The sequence below is a fragment of the Mixophyes fleayi genome, chromosome 3 (genome assembly GCF_038048845.1).
Source record: "Mixophyes fleayi isolate aMixFle1 chromosome 3, aMixFle1.hap1, whole genome shotgun sequence".
Taxonomy (NCBI): domain Eukaryota; kingdom Metazoa; phylum Chordata; class Amphibia; order Anura; family Limnodynastidae; genus Mixophyes; species Mixophyes fleayi.
The window spans coordinates 207164628-207176945 of NC_134404.1; positions in this window are offsets into that span (position 1 = coordinate 207164628).

The following is a 12318-nucleotide window of genomic DNA, read 5'->3' on the forward strand; positions in this document are numbered from 1 at the left end:
GTGATCGCTGTGCCGGCACCCCTTCTCTCTGCTCCGTTCGCACTGAATGTTGGGCATTCAGTGAGGAGCAACGTAGAGAGGAGCAAGCAAGAAAGAAGACAGAAAACAAGAAGAGGAGAGAATAAATAAGCCAATAAGAAGCTAAGAAAAGGAACGGAGGCATGGGGAGGAAAGCAGGATGGTGCATAGTGATGAAGGGACCGGGGGGTGGAAAGCAGGATGGCACAGAGTGATGAAGGGGGGGAGCAGGATGACACATAGTGATAAAGGGGGGGGAGCAGCATGACACAGAGTGATGAAAGGGGGGAGAAGCAGCATGGCACAGAGTGTTGAAATGGGGTGAAGCAGCATGACACAGAGTGAAGGCGGGCAGCAAGACACAGAGTGAAGGGGGAGCAGAATGGCACAGTGTGATGAAGGGGGGGCAGGATGGGACAGCGTGATGCAGGGGGGAGCAAAAGCAGCATGGCACTCGGTGATGAAAGGACGAGCAAAAGCAGCATGGCACAGGGTGATGAAAGGGGCCAGGTGAAGGGGGGAGCAAAGGCAACATGGCACAGGGTGATGAAGGGGGGCCAGGAGAAGGGGGGAGCAAAATCATCATGGCACAGAGTGATGAAAGGAGGTGGAGCAGCATGGCACAGAGTGAAGAAAGGGGGGAAGCAGCATGGCACAGAGTGATGAAAGGGGGGAAGCAGCATGGCACAGAGTGATGAAAGGGGGGAAGCAGCATGGCACAGAGTGAAGGGGGGAGCAGGATGGTATAGTTTGATAAGGGGGGAGCAAAATCAGCATGGCACAGGGTGATGAAGGGGGGCCAGGAGAAGGGGGGGAGCAAAAGCAGCATGGAACAGGGTGATGAAGTTGGGCCAGGAGGAGGGAGCAAAAGCAGCATGGCACAGTGTGATGAAGGGGGGCAGGTGAAGGGAGGAGCAAAAGCAGCATGGTGCTTGTGCATGGCGCAGTGTAATCATAAGGGGGCACATCATGGTGATGAAGGGGCACAGTAATGTGTGTGTGATGGCACAGGGGGCTTGTGGCAATGTAGTGTGTGTGAGGTAGGTGGTGGCTAATTAATGGGTGCTATTTTGTTTGTGAGGTGATGGTGGGGTAATTTAATTTTATAGTGGGGACTATTCATTTAAGATGGGGTGATTTGGGGGCTACTAATTGAATGTGGGGCTGAGTTTCAGGAGCTTAAAGTCTATTTAGTAAATTTGAATAAGAATTATTTAATGGAAGTAACTTTTGCAGGGAAATAGGTATATTTATTACACATAAATACTATAAACTTATTGCTGGGGTTGTTTGGAGGGAGGGAAATAGTTTTATTTATTAAATGGGAATACTATTACTTTAATGTTGGGGCTGGAGGAAGGCCTAAGCATTAATCGTGGATCCTATTGATTTAACGCCGGGGCTGGTAGGAATTTTCTAAATGTACCCATTTTGTTTCAAATAGGGCCCCCAAAATTCCAGGATCCAGATGAGCCGCAACTAAAGAAACCTGCAGCCACAGGTGGTAAAGGTGACAAGAACAGGTAGGGGAGAGCAGGATAGTCTGTCAAATTTTCTGATTTTAGTGGGACAATCCCAATTTTTGGTGACTGTTCATCCCAATGTAAGGAGCAGGTCAAGACTGTGTATTCGTTATATACTACACTATGATGCTAGCTGTCCTTTGTGGGCTTACCACACCCCAGTTTGGTTAAGCCTCTCTAGTGACTGCCCACACCTCCTCTGGTGGGTCCCAACTACTGTATTCCCACTGTTGACCCTTCATGCCCCAGACCGACACTGGCTTCACCCCTATATCTGACACACCTCCTGTTATTTAGGAATGCTGAAATGAAAGCATTAATCAATCCCAAATCAAATAACAGGGAAGAACAACCAGTTAAAAACACAGGCACATAAATCAAAACCTACAGAAATGGTGTCAAACTAACTAAAAGAACATATTATACAAGAGTTAAAAATCATTGCATATCATACGCAAATCCTTCGATAAATGTATCATTGTAATACATAAAATAGTATGCAAAGTAAAATACCAGTAAGTCTCATGGTCAATGATTTTCCATATGAGATCACTAAGATGAGAAGGGAGTGGGTTTCTCTCTCAATGCCCTGATATAAAAAGGAATTAGTGTTGCTAATTCAAAACATGCTTTGACACATCAGAAGTTTTAAAAGATTTGGGGTTTGGGACATCAGCTACATATTCATGCACGTGTCTTGTGTTATACCCCTTGATTGGTAGTAGTTATTTTTTGCAAGATCTGGGATGGACCATAAGAGGCCATTGGGTTTTCCTTCAGTATCTTAATGATAACAGTTTTAATTTGACATTCACTGTGGTTTAGGATATTGAGATTTCATTTCTTGTATTTGTCACGCACGACATGTATTTGAAATCATAAACCTAGTTCAAGCAATTCACTTTATAAAACAAGTAACAAATAATAGTATTAAACATACTATTAAGGCTATCTGTCACTCACCGGACTGTGAGTGCTTCTTCCCGGACTATTAGGAACCGTGGACGTCCTCTATCCTGAGGGACTGCGCATGCGCAGCCCTTTCCAAACCTTCAGTGTATGTTCCTTTAACTTAATTGGCAGATCAGGCAACCTCCCTATATTAAGCACCTGTGGTCAACACCACGTTGCCTGATCTTGGAGTCTCATTCCTCATGAGTCTCTGAAGGTGTTCCTGTATTACTTGTGTATTCAGTGCTGCTGATTCCTGTGGTTTCCAAACCACTTCTACTACTGTGGTTCCATACCACTTCTACCATCAACTGTATCATCATGACTGTTTGCTGATTCCTATCCGCTGCCTCCGTGCACTACAGTCTTCTACACCACTTCAACGTTATTTTATATCAATGTGACTGTTTGCTCATTGCTATCCGCTGCCTCCGTGCACTCCAGCTTTTACCTCACTCACCTGCTTCTCATCAAGTCTGTTTGCTGATTTCTATCCGCTGCCTCTGTGCACTACAGTCTCCTGCTTGCAACTCGCCTGTGTTCAACATCGTGACTGCCAGCTGACTACTATCCGCTGCCTCTGTGCACTACAGTCTCCTGCTTGCAACTCGCCTGTGTTCAACATCGTGACTGCCAGCTGACTACTATCCGCTGCCTCCGTGCACTACACTCTCATCTCATCTTTGCTGTGTCTTCCTCGAGACTGCCGCTTTTCATTACCATCTGCTACACTTCGTGATCTACAGCTCCTGCCCTGCGCTGCACTCCTGTTTCCCATCGCTGTTGGTTCCTGTGGTTGCTACTGGTTACCTCCGTGTGCCGCTGAGTCCTGCCGCTGTGGTCAGCGCTATCGTCCATCTCCTGCTGATCCACTCTCCACGCCTTCACGTGTTCCACTGGCCTCTACCCTCCTGTCAGCATTGGATTTGTATCTCTTCTACTACCCTCTGCTGGATCATCTCCATTCTCCTGGGTTTCCTATGAGTCCAGTTCCACGTGTTGCTGACTCCTGTGGATTTGTGTCCCTGTCGGTCTACTCACCTGTGCGCTGCACCTGCTAGACCGCTGCTTCTCCTATCCAGGGACTTCCTATCCAGTCGGCCTCCAGCCGCTCAGGTACCGCTGCAATCCCATCTGACTGCTACTGCTGAAACACGGTATGCATACTTCTCATTGACTGTGCTGTGTATTGCATATCTTGCTGGACTGTGTTTGGTTCTCTCTGGAGTCTGCTATCCGCTGAGTCTATTGCCATCATTGACTGTGTTATCATTGTGCTGGACTACTTCAAGAGACTTTCTAGATTGCAGACCTGATCAGTCATTTACATATATATATACCTATATTGTGCATATTACTGTGGATCGTGTATAAGGTGCCTGTGTTTATCCTGTGTTGCAGTCTTCCCCCGTGCACCTCTTCACATATATATGCAGTGGTACAACTTGCTGATGTCAGACCACTGATCCCTGTTTCCGGTATCACCTGTTCCATTATCCTCTCACATAGCAGTGGTACAACTTGCTATCGCAGACCACTGACTACCTGGATACCTCCACTTGGATTCCATTCCTTCACTCAGACAGCGGTACAGCTTGCTACCCGCAGACCGCTGACTCTCATCACCTCCTTGTTTCTGTTGGACATTCCTCCTCACTATAGCAGTGGTACAACTTGCTATCGCAGACCACTGACTACCTTCACGTGTCCTTGTCCATACAGTTCCTTGTGTATCATTACCTCATTATTACCAGTGTTGCTAGTCATAGACTTTCCTGAGCATCTCATCGGTCATCATTTCATGTTCCGTGATCACCCAGCTACCAGAGTACCCTATTACCATCTACATTGCTCTGGTAAGCCTACCATCTGGTGATCCCTGGGTAAAGACTCCTAGTGCCCGTGACAGTAAGATCAGGCCATGACAGACCCAGATGTGGAACCTACCGCCAAAGAGATGCTGCAACATCTGGTTAGCCGTGCGGAGCAACAGGATGCCCGCCAACAGCTGTTACTTCAGTGTTATCAGTCATTAACCTCCCATGGAACATCTGGACAGACTGTGACAGCTACTACTGAAGCTCCTGTGCTTTCCTCCGTTTCCCCATTGCCATCCCAGGTGTCTATAGCTTCCACGCTTCACCTGCCTACTCCGTCAAAGTACGATGGAGACCCCAAAACTTGTAGGGGTTTCCTTAACCAATGTTCAGTCCATTTTGAGCTCCAACCTCAAAATTTTTCTACCCATCGTTCCAGAGTGGCCTATCTTATCTCTTTGTTTTCAGGACAAGCCCTGGCTTGGGCCTCCCCTCTGTGGGAGAGGAACGATCCAATATTACAAGATAGTGCCAAATTCATTTCTACATTCCGAAGTGTGTTCGATGAACCAGGTCGTGTGACCTCCGCTGCTTCCAGCATCCTCCGTCTGCGACAAGGATCTCATACTGTAGGCCAGTACGTCATTCAATTTAGGATCTTAGCCTCTGAACTTCAGTGGAACACTGAAGCCCTAGTTGCCGCCTTCTGGCAGGGGCTTTCCGATAAAATTAAAGATGCACTGACTACCCAAGAGCTTCCTTCGTCACTTGAAGATTTGATCTCTCTATGCCATCGTGTTGATATGAGATTTCGTGAAAGAGAGGCTGAGAAAACGACTTCTGCTAAAGCACCTTTTCGCTCTAACCCTCAATTTCGTCCAGTGTCACCCGCTGTGATTCCCATGGAGATTGGACGTTCCAAGTTATCTTCTGAGGAGAGGAAACGAAGAGTCAAGAATAGACTCTGTATCTATTGTGCTGATTCCACTCATGTCCTCAGCTCCTGCCCTAAGAGATCGGGAAATGCCAGGCCCTAACTAGTTCTGGAGAGGTGAAGTTAGGGTCCCTGGAGTCCTCTCCATCGTCTATGAAATCTAAAGTCTGCGCTTTTGATGTGACTATTTCCTTTGCTACCAAGACCTTTGAGTCACAGGCATTGATTGATTCCGGAGCAGCAGGAAATTTTATTTCCAAATCGTTAGTTAATCAATGGTCTCTACCAATGATTACCTTAAAAACTCCCATTACTGTGACGGCTATCGATGGATCACGTCTCATCAACGGTCTCATCACCCAGAGTACGTCTCCAGTAACCCTTCAGATTGGTGCTCTGCATCATGAAGAGATATCGTTTTTAATTCTTCCTGTTACGACAAGTCCGATTGTCCTAGGCCTTCCATGGCTTCAGTGTCACTCTCCCCAGATTGACTGGCGCACCCCTCAAGTCACGTCTTGGGGGCCTGAATGTCACCATCATTGCCTTTCCCAAGTCATTCCTCTCAAGGTACAGCAAGCTTCCATTTCAGCTATTTCACCGGGACTCCCTCCTCAATATGCTTCATTTACCGATGTTTTTGATAAAGCTCAGTCTGAACGTCTTCCTCCTCATCGTTCTTGGGATTGTCCGATTGATCTTCTTCCTGGCAAGACTCCTCCCAGAGGCCGGGTCTATCCACTCTCGTTACCTGAAACTCAAGCTACATCTGAATATATACGGGAGAACCTCCAGCGTGGGTTCATTCGACCTTCCACCTCGCCCGCTGGAGCTGGGTTCTTCTTTGTCAAAAAGAAGGATGGATCATTACGCCCTTGTATAGATTTTCGTGGACTCAATGCCATTACTATCAAGAACCGGTATCCCATTCCGTTGATCACTGAGCTATTTGACCGCATTAAGGGAGCCCGTATTTTTACTAAGTTGGATCTTCGTGGTGCTTACAATTTAATCAGAATCCGTTCCGGTGACGAATGGAAGACGGCGTTTAACACCAGAGACGGGCATTACGAATATCTGGTAATGCCTTTCGGGCTATGTAATGCCCCCGCTGTTTTTCAGGGCTTCATCAATGAGATTTTTCGGGACTTATTATATGTATGTGTCGTCGTCTACCTGGACGACATATTGATTTTTTCACAGGACCTGCCTTCTCACCACCAACATGTGGCAGAAGTCCTCTCCAGGCTACGGAAAAATTCATTGTTCTGTAAATTAGAAAAATGTTCATTCGAATTACCCCAGATTCCATTCTTGGGGTATATTGTTTCCGGAGTTGGTCTGAAGATGGATCCTGACAAAGTAAATGCTGTACTACATTGGCCCCAGCCAACTACTCTTCGTGCCATCCAGCGTTTTTTAGGTTTTGCCAATTACTATAGACGCTTCATTCAAGACTTTTCTTCCATTGCATCTCCTATTGTGGCCCTGACTCGTAAAGGGGCTAATCCTAAGCAATGGTCTACTGAGGCTATTCAAGCCTTTCAAACATTAAAAGAGTCCTTCTCTTCGGCTCCAATCCTTCGTCAGCCTGATGTGACACTCCCTTTTTTCCTAGAAGTAGATGCCTCTAATGTGGGCTTAGGAGCTATTCTCTCCCAACGCTCGGAACAGCAAAAATTCCACCCTTGTGCCTTCTATTCTCGGGGTCTCCTACCCGCAGAGAAGAATTATACCATCGGAGACAAGGAATTACTGGCTATCAAAGCCGCATTAGAGGAATGGAGATACTTGTTGGAGGGAGCTCGCCACCCGGTGACGATCTTCACGGATCATAAGAACTTGTCATATCTCCAGTCTGCCCAATGCTTGAACCCTCGTCAAGCAAGATGGTCTCTTTTCTTTTCCCGTTTTGAATTAATAATTACCTTCAAACCAGCTGCCAAGAACAAAAAAGCTGATGCCTTATCTAGAGCCTTTGCTACGTCCTCTGATATAGAAGAGGTTTCCAACCATACCATTCTAGACCCCAAATGTATCTCACTGGCTGCTTCATCCACCAAAACGCTACCATTTGGGAAGACCCTCGTGCCTCCTACTCTAAGGAGGAAAATCCTTTCGTGGTTCCATGCCTCTCGTTTTTCTGGACACGCCGGTGAACACAAGACTTTTGAGATCCTCTCTCGAAGTTACTGGTGGCCTTCAATGAGGAGAGACGTCAAAGAGTTCATTGCTTCCTGTGAATTATGTTCGCAATTCAAATCCTCCCGCAGAACCCCAGCAGGGTTGCTGCGACCACTACCCATTCCGTCCAAACCATGGACCCATATTAGTATGGATTTCGTTACTGACTTACCACCTAGTAAGAACCATAACACTATTTGGGTCGTAGTGGACAGATTTTCGAAGATGGCTCATTTCATCCCTCTGTCTGGTTTGCCTTCCTCGTCTATCCTGGCTGAACATTTCATTAAAGAGATCTTCCGTATCCATGGATGTCCATCTGAGATTGTGTCTGATAGAGGAGTACAATTCGTGTCCAGATTCTGGCGAGCCCTTTGTAAAACCTTGGGCATACGATTAGCACTCTCATCTTCTTACCATCCACAATCCAATGGACAAACCGAACGTGTCAATCAAGATCTTGAGACTTTTATAAGGATATTTTCATCAGCCAATCAAGACAACTGGGTAGAGTTACTCCCTTGGGCTGAGTTCGCCCATAACAACATGTACCATGAGTCATCATCCAAAACTCCATTCTTTGTGGTTTACGGTCACCATCCGTCTTTTCCGGAATTTCCTGCCCTCCCACCCACCCAAGTTCCTGCTGTGGAGACTGCTTGTCAGACCTTCAAAAATATCTGGTCTCAGGTCAAAACCTGTTTAAAGAAGACATCTAACAAATATAAGTCTTTCGCAGATAAGAAGAGGCGGGCTATTCCACCACTAAAAATTGGAGATCGGGTTTGGTTATCTACCAAAAATATTCGTTTGAAGGTTCCATCTATGAAATTCGCCCCTCGTTTTATTGGTCCATATAGGATCATTCAAGTTATCAATCCAGTATGTGTTAAACTTCTTCTTCCTAAGAATCTTCGGATTTCCAATGCCTTCCATGTGTCCTTACTCAAACCTCTTATTATCAATCGTTTCTCGACTCCTCCCTCAGCACCGCAGCCAGTTCAAGTTCATCAGGAGGAGGATTTCGAGATTACTGAGGTATTGGATGCAAAAATTTCGCGAGGAGTCCTCCGTTTCCTCGTTCATTGGAAGGGCTTTGGTCCTGAAGAGCGTTCATGGATCAAAGCTGAAGATCTTAATGCTCCTGCCCTTCTGAAGAAGTTTTATTCCAAAAATCCGGACAAGCCCGGTTCCAGGCGTTCTGTGCCCACCTTTAAAAGGGGGGGTACTGTCACTCACCGGACTGTGAGTGCTTCTTCCCGGACTATTAGGAACCGTGGACGTCCTCTATCCTGAGGGACTGCGCATGCGCAGCCCTTTCCAAACCTTCAGTGTATGTTCCTTTAACTTAATTGGCAGATCAGGCAACCTCCCTATATTAAGCACCTGTGGTCAACACCACGTTGCCTGATCTTGGAGTCTCATTCCTCATGAGTCTCTGAAGGTGTTCCTGTATTACTTGTGTATTCAGTGCTGCTGATTCCTGTGGTTTCCAAACCACTTCTACTACTGTGGTTCCATACCACTTCTACCATCAACTGTATCATCATGACTGTTTGCTGATTCCTATCCGCTGCCTCCGTGCACTACAGTCTTCTACACCACTTCAACGTTATTTTATATCAATGTGACTGTTTGCTCATTGCTATCCGCTGCCTCCGTGCACTCCAGCTTTTACCTCACTCACCTGCTTCTCATCAAGTCTGTTTGCTGATTTCTATCCGCTGCCTCCGTGCACTACAGTCTCCTGCTTGCAACTCGCCTGTGTTCAACATCGTGACTGCCAGCTGACTACTATCCGCTGCCTCTGTGCACTACAGTCTCCTGCTTGCAACTCGCCTGTGTTCAACATCGTGACTGCCAGCTGACTACTATCCGCTGCCTCCGTGCACTACACTCTCATCTCATCTTTGCTGTGTCTTCCTCGAGACTGCCGCTTTTCATTACCATCTGCTACACTTCGTGATCTACAGCTCCTGCCCTGCGCTGCACTCCTGTTTCCCATCGCTGTTGGTTCCTGTGGTTGCTACTGGTTACCTCCGTGTGCCGCTGAGTCCTGCCGCTGTGGTCAGCGCTATCGTCCATCTCCTGCTGATCCACTCTCCACGCCTTCACGTGTTCCACTGGCCTCTACCCTCCTGTCAGCATTGGATTTGTATCTCTTCTACTACCCTCTGCTGGATCATCTCCATTCTCCTGGGTTTCCTATGAGTCCAGTTCCACGTGTTGCTGACTCCTGTGGATTTGTGTCCCTGTCGGTCTACTCACCTGTGCGCTGCACCTGCTAGACCGCTGCTTCTCCTATCCAGGGACTTCCTATCCAGTCGGCCTCCAGCCGCTCAGGTACCGCTGCAATCCCATCTGACTGCTACTGCTGAAACACGGTATGCATACTTCTCATTGACTGTGCTGTGTATTGCATATCTTGCTGGACTGTGTTTGGTTCTCTCTGGAGTCTGCTATCCGCTGAGTCTATTGCCATCATTGACTGTGTTATCATTGTGCTGGACTACTTCAAGAGACTTTCTAGATTGCAGACCTGATCAGTCATTTACATATATATATACCTATATTGTGCATATTACTGTGGATCGTGTATAAGGTGCCTGTGTTTATCCTGTGTTGCAGTCTTCCCCCGTGCACCTCTTCACATATATATGCAGTGGTACAACTTGCTGATGTCAGACCACTGATCCCTGTTTCCGGTATCACCTGTTCCATTATCCTCTCACATAGCAGTGGTACAACTTGCTATCGCAGACCACTGACTACCTGGATACCTCCACTTGGATTCCATTCCTTCACTCAGACAGCGGTACAGCTTGCTACCCGCAGACCGCTGACTCTCATCACCTCCTTGTTTCTGTTGGACATTCCTCCTCACTATAGCAGTGGTACAACTTGCTATCGCAGACCACTGACTACCTTCACGTGTCCTTGTCCATACAGTTCCTTGTGTATCATTACCTCATTATTACCAGTGTTGCTAGTCATAGACTTTCCTGAGCATCTCATCGGTCATCATTTCATGTTCCGTGATCACCCAGCTACCAGAGTACCCTATTACCATCTACATTGCTCTGGTAAGCCTACCATCTGGTGATCCCTGGGTAAAGACTCCTAGTGCCCGTGACACTATCCTTGTAGATTCACCCATTGCAAATGAAAGTGCTCTACTGAGTATGTTTTTAAATGGATCAGATAACATTGTTATTATGAAGATTAGAGAACAATTATTAACTGGTTCTCAGATGCGTCCTGTGGATGGAAACTTTAGCGCTCTCTCACTTTTCACTTTTATGACTGCCTATATTTAATAGTATGAAATAATTTTTGATGATTTTAATAATATACCTATAGTCATGATTTTTCTTATCAGCTCTAGGTATCAGCACTTTGATATAGAAATACTGAAGTCTGAACAGTAGGTGGTGGATGCTGCTAATTTCAATGACTTGTCTAATTTAGAGTCTCTGTACTGGATTGCTTTGCTCAGGCTATTCTGGCCCTGTATCCTGTGCCGTGTTCCTTAGTCTATTGTATATGCGTGCTGTCTGCAATTAGTATTGGTTCCTTGCTTTGTGTTAAACTTTATTGTTTATTACTTGTAGTAATTTACGGTTTTGTTCTGGATCACGCTTATTAAGCATTTATTTATTCCATATATAACAATGTCTTATTTGCTGCCTAGTCAAGACTGGTCTTTATGTGTAATCTCCCCTGTAGAGGTCATTAAACCCATTATATTTGTGATAAGCAATTCTAGAACATTTTAAAAGAAAGTTGTCAATTTTAAGACACCTAGGGGGTATATTTACTAAACTGCAGGTTTGAAAAAGTGGAGATGTTGCCTATAGCAACCAATCAGAATCTAGCTGATTTATTTAGTACATTCTATAAAATGACAGCTAGAATCTGATTGGCTGCTATAGGCAACATCTTCAGGTTTTAAAACCCCCAGTTTAGTAAATATACCCCTTACTCTTGAATCTTTAATATACTCTAAATATTTTAAAGATTCTGGCATCGGTAAAGTAGCAAATTCTCCCTGTGATTGATCACTTAGGTGCAAATGTTGTGTCTTTCACTAAGTCTCGCAAATGTTTCAATTTTGTGCAACTAATTTGAGGTATTCCTATAAACATTACATGAATTGTAATACAATCTATGTTATTTATTTAACTACTTGCACAGATTGCAGCATTCAATGAGTGGGGTGTATCCCAAGACACATACCTGATTAATGAGAGGTGTTGCTACACATCAATGACATAATTCAGCATAGGTAACTGCAAAAGTAAATTAATTGTGAATTTCCGGACAAGAGCATTTTGTACCAGATGGAGGGGTTACATTGGGTCTGAACTATTAAGCAGAGGTCTGTAATTCCATCCATCATTTTCCATTCCTATGTTTGTATCATTTGCTCTGTAATAATTGATATAATTTTTTTTTTTTTTTAATGTATGTTTAAAGTTGTAAATTAAATTGACAAAGTGTATAAACAAATATTGCACAGAATGCTAATGATAACTGTCCCACTCATATCAAGGAAAACTAAATTGAGTCACAGGTTTTACCAGTTATGTTTCCATCTCTTCCAAACAGCAATTCAGCAAATGAAATAATTTACTGTTTTATAAGTATTCTGCCTTCTTAGTGCATCACTTAAATGCACTAATATTTCTAAGTACAGCATTTTATTATGCGATTAGATTGTCAGCTCTGAAAGGCCGAACTTACTTTTTCCCCATTGGTTACGGTACATTTAAAACTGAAATAAACACTGCTTATAAATAGATGCATAGTGTATGGTGGTTGTATTCAGGCCCTTTTTTTTGTCTTCTTTTTACTCAACTCTCCAAAATACAAACTACACAGGACTTTTATT